The 10,000-nt window shown below is 44.8% G+C and overlaps 1 protein-coding gene across 3 annotated transcripts in view; it reads right to left on the bottom strand.

The window, feature by feature from the left end:
* Nucleotides 1–10,000, bottom strand: part of STXBP5 (syntaxin binding protein 5) — a 611,224-nt gene that overhangs the window by 331,972 nt on the left and 269,252 nt on the right. The window lies entirely within an intron of this gene.

Raw genomic sequence — 10,000 nt, 5'->3', positions numbered from 1 at the left:
GACCACATGTTGGTCGCTAACTACAGACCCATTTCATTGATAAATTTGGACATAATTTTTTTTTTTTTTTTTTTTTTTATAAAGGAGTTAGCCAATAGGCTCACCCCCATCCTCCCGGGGACCATCCATACAGACCAGGTGGGTTTTGTACAGGGGTGCGAAGCCGACGATAACACCAATAAGTTCCTTCTGATGGCCCGGGCGAGAGCCCGCTCTTTAGCCATGTGTTTGCTCTCAGTTGACGCAGAGAAGGCCTTTGACCGGGTCAGATGGAACTTTATATTGGCTTCTCGGCGGCAAGTGGGTCTGGGCACAAAATTTATGGAATGGGTCGCATCCTTGCACACTGGCCCCTCAGCAAGGGTCAGAGCTAATGGGTTTCTGTCCCCCTCGTTCCCCATCCACAATGGCACCCGGCAGGGGTGCCCGCTGTTCCCCTTGCTTTATGTCATCGTCATGGAGCATTTGGCAGTGGCCATACAAAATAACTCGTATCCACGGCATTGAGGCAGGGGGTGGGCTTCGTAAACTGCCCTATTCGCGGATGATCTCATCATGTTTATCTCACAGCCACACATTTCTTTCCAATCCTTGCTTAAAGAGTTTGAGGTGTATAGTAATCTTATTAACTTTAGGGTGAATTTTAGAAAATCGGAGGCGATGAATGTTGCCCTATCTGGGGAAGAGCTAGCTCGCACCACTGTGAATTTCCCTTTCAAATGGCAGCCTATGGCACTCCAATACCTGGGGGTATTCATTCCAAGGGACCCAACAAAAATCATACAGTTCTATTTCTTGCCCCTGTTGGAGCGGACAGTCAGGGATCTGAAAAAGTATGATAAGAGTAGATTATCTTGGTTCTAGTGTATAAATGCCATCAAAATGGACATTCTCCCTAGGTTTCTATTTTTGTTCCAGACAATACCTACTCAGTTGCCGGGGTCATTTTTTATGAGCCTCCAAACGGCCTTATCCAGGTTTGTCTGGGGCAACAGAAGGCCTAGGATTGGTATAAAGATTCTGACCAGACACAAGAAGGCGGGAGGAGCAGGACTTTCCAACTTTACTATAGGGCAGCTGTCCTACTCAGACTGTTTGACTGGCAGTTCCACAGGGGCTTAAAACAGTGGGTTGAGACTGAGCAAGAAGGGTTGGAGACTCCCTTACATTACACCTCCCATGGATGGATAGATGGGGTAGGGCACAGTACGGTAAGGAAGCAGACCTGGTGATGATGGCACTGAGGGTATGGGATCAGGAAGTCAGAAGGGGCACTCTCTCGGGGCAAAGGCCCACTTAACCCCCTTTTCGGAAATATAGAGTTTCCCCCCGGGGTTACATTGTAGGAAATTCATGGCGTTTAGGTGGGTAGAGGAACCCCATTTTTTCCACGTCCTTAAGGGAAACATCCTGCCACCCTACACGGTCCTTTCGGCCACCTGTCCCAACATACCCTGGATAAAATACATAACTGAAATACTTTTTATCCCAGCACAACAGGGAAAAGGAGCTTACACCTCCACTTTCCCCATTTGAGAAGCTGTTTCTGCTTGCCTCGCCACCCGACCATGCCATTTCGCTTATTTATCAGCTTCTGAATCAAAGGGACCTGTCTGACTGTCCCAAATTTGTCACTAGTTGAAGGGAGGAGTTGGAGGTTGATATCCTAGAGGATGAGTGGAACTGGGCGTTTCTGTGGTCTCACAAGTTGTCTTTGGCATATGTTGCGCAGGAAAAGAACTATAAAATACTCACTCGGTGGTATCGCTGCCCAACTACATTACATGCCATTTTCCCCATGGTGTCTGACAGGTGTTGGAGATGTGGTACAGAAAAAGGTTCGATGTTACATGTTTGGTGGAGTTGTGCTAAATTGCGACCATTTTGGGACTCAGTATTGTCTGTTTACCAAAAAGTGAGTGGGAATAACGTGGAGAGATCCCCTAAGGTGGCCCTCCTCTCTATGCTCCCAGAGTCTATCAAATTGCAGAAAGGAGATCTGCTGCATTTCTGCTTAACAGCAGCTCGTATAGTCATCCCCAGATGTTGGAAGCAGATTAGATTTCCCACACTGGCGGATTGGCTGGGGAAGATGGCTGGTCTTAAGAGAATGGAGGATCTAATGGCAGAGTTGAATGGGTCCACTGAAAAATGTATCAGGATATGGGGTTTGTGGATAATGTTTTTGGAATCCTCAGAATTCAGAGAGATTGTTGGGAACTCCTCCTTCCCCTCCTAACTAACACCCCCTCCTCTCTTTCTACTCTTTTCCCTATTACTTCTCTCTTCTATTTACTTTTTGTGTGGCAGTTCCTTTTTTTGAGAGATTTGTGCTTTCTGTAGTTTTCTTGTGTGAGAGTTGCTACTTGCATACCAATAGCTGGTAGGGGACCTGGGGAGATGTCTCTCTCTTGGCACTGGATCGCCGTTGACCATCCGTAAAACCTACGTCGTTTCAGTATCAGATATGTGGTGCCAACTCTGCCGGTTTGTAAATGTATGTTATGTTTCTTCTGTGTTAAAAAAATTAATAAAAATAGATTTAACACTAAATTCCCTATCAGTAGGTCTCTGGAGTGTGGCAGGAAACCGCAGAACCCGGAGGAAACCCACACAAACAAATAGAGAACATACACGTCTTTGTTGTGATTTGAACCCAGGACCCCAGCACTGAGCCACCATGCTGGACTATCTGCATACAGATCACTGGTCACACTGGAAGTGACATGAGAACAAAAACAGTCACGTTAAAAATTGGATTTTCACGAATGAACAGTTGTACCCTCACCAAGAAGAGCATGGACTATGTGGAGTTTCAGTAGGAGCTGCTACGAGACTATGAAAAAGTGGAAACGTTATCTGGATTGATGAATCACATAACTATCTGGCAGTCAATCGATATATATATATATATATATATATATATATATATATATAGGTCTGGAAACTGTAAGGAGAGCGCTACCCAGCAGCTACTGTTAAATTTGGTGGATTCTTTATGTTTTGTGGAAGACTCCATAATTAAGCGAAGGTGAATTGTAATGCTACTTGTGATGGGGTCCTTCTCCCATATCACACAATCAACAGAGCAAGAGATGGCTGTACAATCCAAAGAGCTTTTATTCCAAGCAAATCAAATGGTCCATAACCTAATCCACCATACAGAGGGTAAAAACACTAAAGAAATACGAATATAGTCCAGTATTGGGATAAATGTCCAGGTCTCTCTGAGGAGCCACAGCTTTTCCCTCAGAGGTTCAATCCTGCTTCTCTCTTCAAGTTCACCAAACAGACTGACTCCATCTCCAGATAAGCAAAGAAGTTACATGGATTCCAGGCCCACCTCCCTCCACACCTAGAAACACTAAATGGAGTGATTACCTACAGACAATACAATGTACACACAAGCAATACAAATAATGGACAGTGAACCACACCTAAACATTAACCCACACAAAATGGTACATAACCCACAATATCACACCATCACACTACTATATATATTACACCATTGTATCCTTTTAACTTTGTGACAAGAGTTTTAGGAGGGTCCTCCTCTGCCTCAGGATAGCTATGCCCCAATCTAAAAAGCAAGATTGTCGTGGTTTGATAAATTTGGTATGGACGCAAATGTATCTTGTACAGAGCTCTGACATCAACACCATTTAAGTTCCCTGAGAAGAACTGCAGCCAACATCAGTATCTGAGCTCAAATAAATGAGCTCTGGCCAAAAGAGGCACAAATTCCCATAGTCTTTCAATAAGATTTTGGTGTGTTACCAGAATAGAGATTAATGTTATAGCAACAACAAGGACCCCCATCTCTATACTACAGAATCTGGTTTTGTGGAGGGTTGTTAGACAAAAGTCATAGATGGCATCATGAGGTGTCCAAATAGTTTTGACCATAGGGCGTATGTCCAGTATAAGAACCACATGTAAAGCTAAAGGAGAAGATATAAACAGAAGTAGCTTAGCAGAATTTGTTTTAAAACAATACAGATAAAGTATCACAAAAGAGTCTGTATACAATGGGCTGCTTTAAGGTCTCACTGCTACCCAGTAATGATATCTAAATCATCAATCCATTTGGCTGTGGATGCAGTTCGCCGACAGTTTTCCAGAAGAACTATACTACATTTCTAATTGAAGGTATTTGCTAATATTATATTACGCCTACTACATATTGGGATAGGATCTTTAAATACCCCTTTAAATGCTGTCAGGTTTAGACACTTAACACAATCAAAAGGATAGGTGACAGGGCAATAACTTGAAAATTGAAGGGGGAACCACACTAATTTGGAATGGGGCTCAGATATGCACTGCTGGAATGGAGCAAGGGCTGTACATGCACACCACAGCTTATTTTATTGTGTATGGGACAGTCTGAGATGAGTACAGCATGTTGCTATTTACTGCATGCACATTCCTTGTAATAGAGCAATTCAGAGTCCCACTCTAAAGCCTGCTTTATACCTTACGATCCAGCATACGATATCGTATGCGATCGTTACCACCCCCATCGTATGTGCAGTACGTTCAATTTGTTGAATGTGCCGCACAAACGATTAACCCCCGTCACACGTACTTACCTTCCATACGACCTCGCTGTGGGCGGTGAACGTCCACTTCCTGGATTGGGAGGGACGTTCGGCGTCACAGCGACGTCACGCGGCAGCCGGCTATTAGAAGCGGAGGGGCGGAGCTGAGCCCACCTCCCTCCTTCCGCATTGCTGGCCGGGAGCCGCAGGACGGAGGTAAGATCTGTTCATCATTCCCGGGGTGTCACACACTGCGATGTGTGCTACCCCGGATACGATGAACAATTTGACGTTCAATTCTAGAGAAATGAACGATGTCCGTGCGATGAACGTTTTACCGTTCAATAGCAATCGCACGTACCTGTCACACACTGCAATGTACCTTACGATGCCGGATGTGCGTCACTTACGACGTGACCCCGCCGACACATTGTAAGATACATTGCAGCGTGTAAAGCGGGCTTAAGGCCGGGGCCACACGGGGTCTACTGCGATCCTCGCATGACACTCGGCTCATGCTGGCAGCACAGCGGGAGCCGAGTGTCATTGCGACTGAGGTCCGATCGTGTGATCGGACCACAGCTGCGGGGGGCGGGCCGGCACTGAGGAGGGGCGAGCCAATGCTGAGGAGGTGAGGGCCGTAGCTGAGGAGGGGAGGGATTTATCTCCCTCTGTCCTCCGTTGCCGGCTATTGCCATTCTCGCTCTGCACTCGCATTACACTGGTGTAATGCGAGTGCAGTGCAATTTTTCTCTCGCCCCATAGACTTGAATGGGTGCGAGAGAAACAGGATCACATTGCTGCGACTTTTCTCGGTCCGATTAGGGCTGAGAAAATAATCGTTCATGGGTGCTGAAACACAGGCTAATATGGGTCCGAGTGGAACGCGATGTTTTATCGCATTCCACTCGTTCCGATTTTCATGCCGTGTGCCGCTTAGGCCTAAGGATCAGTGGGGTCCAATGCTCAGAGCCCACTCATCCGCAAGTTATCACCTATGCCCACATAACATTTTGCACTTGTTATGTTGACATTCTGATTGGCATATTTTGGACATTTATGTACGGAAGAAGAACAAAAACATTAGAGAGAAGCTGAACGAATGTTAAGCTTTGGGGATTACTCAATTACATTAAAGACTAAAAGATCTTTACCTTTTATAGTAAGCCAATGTAACTCGTAATGTGTATATACACCAAGAGAATGCCTGAGATACCATGCAATTAAGTATTTAATATTGATTGTGAAATAGGCAGATTATTTTACAAGATTTGTGTAGTCTTTGTGACCAATAAACATTTCTGAAACTTGTTTGTGATTTGCCGTAATGCAAAAAAAAAAAAAAAAAAAATGCAGACAGATTAAGGGCAACTGGCATACACCTTACAGGGAACCTGTCACCAGGTATTTCCTTTCTAAGCTGTGGCCACCATTCTTCTATACAGCATTCTAGAATACTGTATATAAGTGCCCAGGCCGCTCTGTATAAAGTAAAAACATCTTTATTATAGTCACCTAGGGGGCGGTCCGATCCGATGGGTGTTGCTGGTCGTGGGTCTGGCACCTCCTCTCTGTTGCAAGCACCATCCTCCTTTTTCCCCAGCCCAGTGTGGATGATGTGTCCTACGTGATCCACATAGGCCGGCATTATGGTTTTGTGCAGGTGCACTTTAATCTGCTCTGCTGAGGCCAGATCAAAAGGACTGTAATGCACAGACGCGAGGAAAGGTCAAACACCGCCCTCGCATGTGCACTACAATACTTTGATCTGCCCTCAGTCGGGCAGATCAAAGTGTTAATGCACAGGACCGCAATGCTGGCCTGTGTGGATGAGATAGGACACGTCATCCACACTGGGCTGCGAAGGAGGATGGGGATCGCACAAGATGCAGAAGGCGCCGGACCCCCAACCAGCGACACCCATCGAACCGAACCGCCCCCTAGGTGAGTATAATAAAGGTGTTTTTTACATTATGCAGAGCAGCCTGGGCTCTTATATACAGTATTCTGGAATGCTGTGTATAAGAGCTCACTGGTAGTGGCCACAGCTTATAAGAGCTCAATTTAAAGGGAATCGGTCACCAGGTTTTTTTCTAATAGTCAAAGGCACGTGCTATTTAAAACCAGAGGTCGAAAAAAGTAACATTTTTTGCAGTGGTCACATGGAGGTAAATCCTGGATCATAACGCAACCCTATTACTAATTATTAGTGAAGACAAAGCACTACCATACTCTTAACAAGCAGTTAAAGGGAACCTGTCATCAGAAATCTTGCACTAAACCTAAAAGATTCCCCCTCTGCAGCTCCTGGGCTGCATTCTGGAGAGGTTCCTGTTGATTATGTGCCCCCTTTCTGACCAAAATAAAGACTTTATAAAGTGGTACCTTTTTGTACTCAGATCTTGATAATGGTACACTGGGGCGGGCTCTCTGGTGTCTGTTAGTCTGCCTATTGTCGCTTTAGGCCGTCCCCCATCGCGCAATTTCAGAGAGGTGACGTCAGGTAAGCTGGCCAGCGCTTGCGCAGAACTGTGGAGGCGGCAGTGAAAGCGCGAGCACGAGATTATGGGCGGGTACTTGCTGATGAAAATCACAACGCCGCCCAGAATCTCGCGCATGCGCCGTGCCACTCTCGCGGGACTGTGCAATGTGCACAGTGTGACCGCTGGTGACGTGTTGCGCAGGCGCGAGATTATGGGCGGTGTTGTGATTTTCATCAGCAAGTACCCGTCCATAATTTCGTGCTCGCGCTTTCACCGCCACATCCACCGTTCTGCGCAAGTGCTGGCCAGGTTACCTCACGTCACCTCTTTGATATTGCGCGATGGGGGACGGCCTAAAGCGACAGGAGGCAGACTGACACCAGAGAGCCCGCTCCCGTGTACCATTATCAAGAGCTGAATACAAAAAGGTACCACTTTATAAAGTCTTTATTTTGGTCAGAAAGGGGGCACAAGAAAAACAGGAACATTGCTAGAATGCAGCCCAGGAGCTGCAGAGGGGGAATCTTTTAGGTAGTGCAAGATTTCTGATGACAGGTTCCTTTTAATGCTCAGATGGGCACGACTTGAGTACTCAAGTATAATTTATGTCGATAGAGAACTAGAGCATTTTTCCATAAAATATTCTGGAAAAATGCTTGAGTTCCCCATTTACATGCATTATACTCCGGTACTCGAGTTGTGCACATCTGAGCATTAACTGCTCGTTACGCGTATTTGAGCATGGTAGCACTCACTCATCACTACTACTTATGCATCCCGAGTACCTGACATGCTAATTTTAGTAAAGTGTCACATAAAGTATAGGTCGATTTGATCTACCAGAGCTTTGAGCCATGAGTGTGAGGTATTCATAAGATATAAGCCCCAATCCCACCTCTGATGTTAAATGATTGACAGCTTTTGCCCTATGACCTTTGTAAACAGGAGCAGCCAGGGTCCCTTTAACACAATATTTATGCCAATTAAAAAAAAAAAAATTCAAAGAAAAAAACATTGCCCCAAGTAGTCAGCTGTATATGCCAAGTTGTGATTAGGATCTGCACGTAGAGGTAAAGGTTGCGTGGTAGAGGCCACGTACAGATGCAGCAGCAGAATGAAGGCTGTTTAGCACACTCGGCTATACACGTGGCACAGTGAATGTTACACCTATGAAGCGCACTATTCTAGACTGCGGTGTGACCGTTACCATCGCCACATCTAAAATCTCTGAAAATTACATCAACTAAATTAATAAAATAATGGTGTTTGTGACAAACAACACTTTATAGTAGAAAAGAAAAAAAATTAAATTCAGCCTACCCCTTAGTTTGTGCACAGCTCCACTGATGCACGGCCTGAAAACGGAGATCACATCCGGACAATGGCAAGAAAAAAGGGAAAAAAACAGCCAGCACCAAAATTCTCAAGAATAAAAAAACTTTTTTTTATTTCATTTAAAAAAAAGTGCGCAAAAGTGGAATAAAAAACATGGCAGAACCCTTACATGTTTCAGACCTCACAGGGTCCTTAGTCATACCTGTGAGGTCTGAAACATGTAAGGGTACTGCTATGTTTTCCACACTTTTTTTTAACACGAAGAAAGAAAAGTTTTTTTATTCTTGAGAATTTTGGTGCTGGCTGTTTTTTCCTTTTTTCTTAGGCTGGGTTCACATTTCCGTTGTTTTAAATCCATCAAATCCTTCAGCGACGGATCAGTCGTTTTTTAGATGTCAACTGACGCAACAGTTGCGTTTTTCACAGGATTCCTTTCACAGGAATCCTGTGAAAAAACTGATCAGTCGCATCCGTTGCATCCGTTTTTTGACGGATCAGTCATGATCCGTTTGTGTTTGGGACAGCCCAGTGGGTGTGCCAAACATGCTGGGCATGCTCAGTAGAGCATGACGGAATTCAGCTCTGGATTCCGTCGTTAGACGGATTATGACGGAATCCAGCACCATAGACAAACATTACAAGCTTGACGGATTCCTGCGCGGTGCGTTAATTTTGACGGCCAGAAAAACGTTACATTCTGCGTGGTTTCTGGACGGCGTTAAGTCCAAAAACGACTGACCGCCGCGCAGTGGATGCAACGCAAGGTAATCAGTCGCAATCCGCCACTAATACAAGTCTATGGGACAGAACAGAATCCGCTACACGGATTCCGTTGTGTACCAGAGACGTGGATTGTGACTGATACAATTTAACGGAAATGTGAACCAAGCCTTACTTTATAGTAGAGTTGGACATTAAGTGTCAACAAAAGGGCCAAGCTGATTTTCTTAGAAGTTGGTCAAAGTATTTTTTCTTTTTAAATTACAGACATTCATTACCTGCCTCTTTAAATAAAACACATTACGCTGCAGCCTTCATAACCACAGTGGCATTTATATGACCATCTTGTACTACGGCTGCTAATATCAAGCATGCTGCCAGTCTGATACGGTTACCTTATCAGTGCCAGCTGGATATTGCTTCCAAAGCTGCTTAAAGGGAATCTGTCACCAGGTTTTTGCTATGTAAGCTGAAGCCAGAATGCTGCAAGGGATAAAAGAAAATTCAAGGATGCCTGTCTTGTTAAGGTCCGAGCTGTTCATTTGCTATGTGTTTAAGCAGCAGAACCATTATCGTTGCTTGGACTACAATATCACGTGCACAGCACTCCGGCATGACCCCTCTTCTGATTGGCTGAATCTAAAAATTCTGATTGCGCCAGAACGGTTGCACCCAGTAATCTAAGTGAAACATCATTGGATTCAGGTTATCTTTGCGTACATTATGCTGCTCTCAGATGAGGTAGAAAAAACCTGCTGACAGATTCCTTTTCAGAGACGTACTAATTTTATGGATCTGGTGAAAGAGGGGTGGCCACTTATCTACCAAAGTACATTCCATGCTAGATTCGGTCTACAGTCCAGAAAAAATGCTTTTTACTGTATGATTTATACCACTCAGATTTTCAAAAGAAGAGCA

The sequence above is a fragment of the Anomaloglossus baeobatrachus genome, chromosome 3 (assembly GCF_048569485.1).
Source record: "Anomaloglossus baeobatrachus isolate aAnoBae1 chromosome 3, aAnoBae1.hap1, whole genome shotgun sequence".
Lineage (NCBI taxonomy): Eukaryota > Metazoa > Chordata > Amphibia > Anura > Aromobatidae > Anomaloglossus > Anomaloglossus baeobatrachus.
This window is presented reverse-complemented; position numbering and strand designations above follow the sequence as displayed.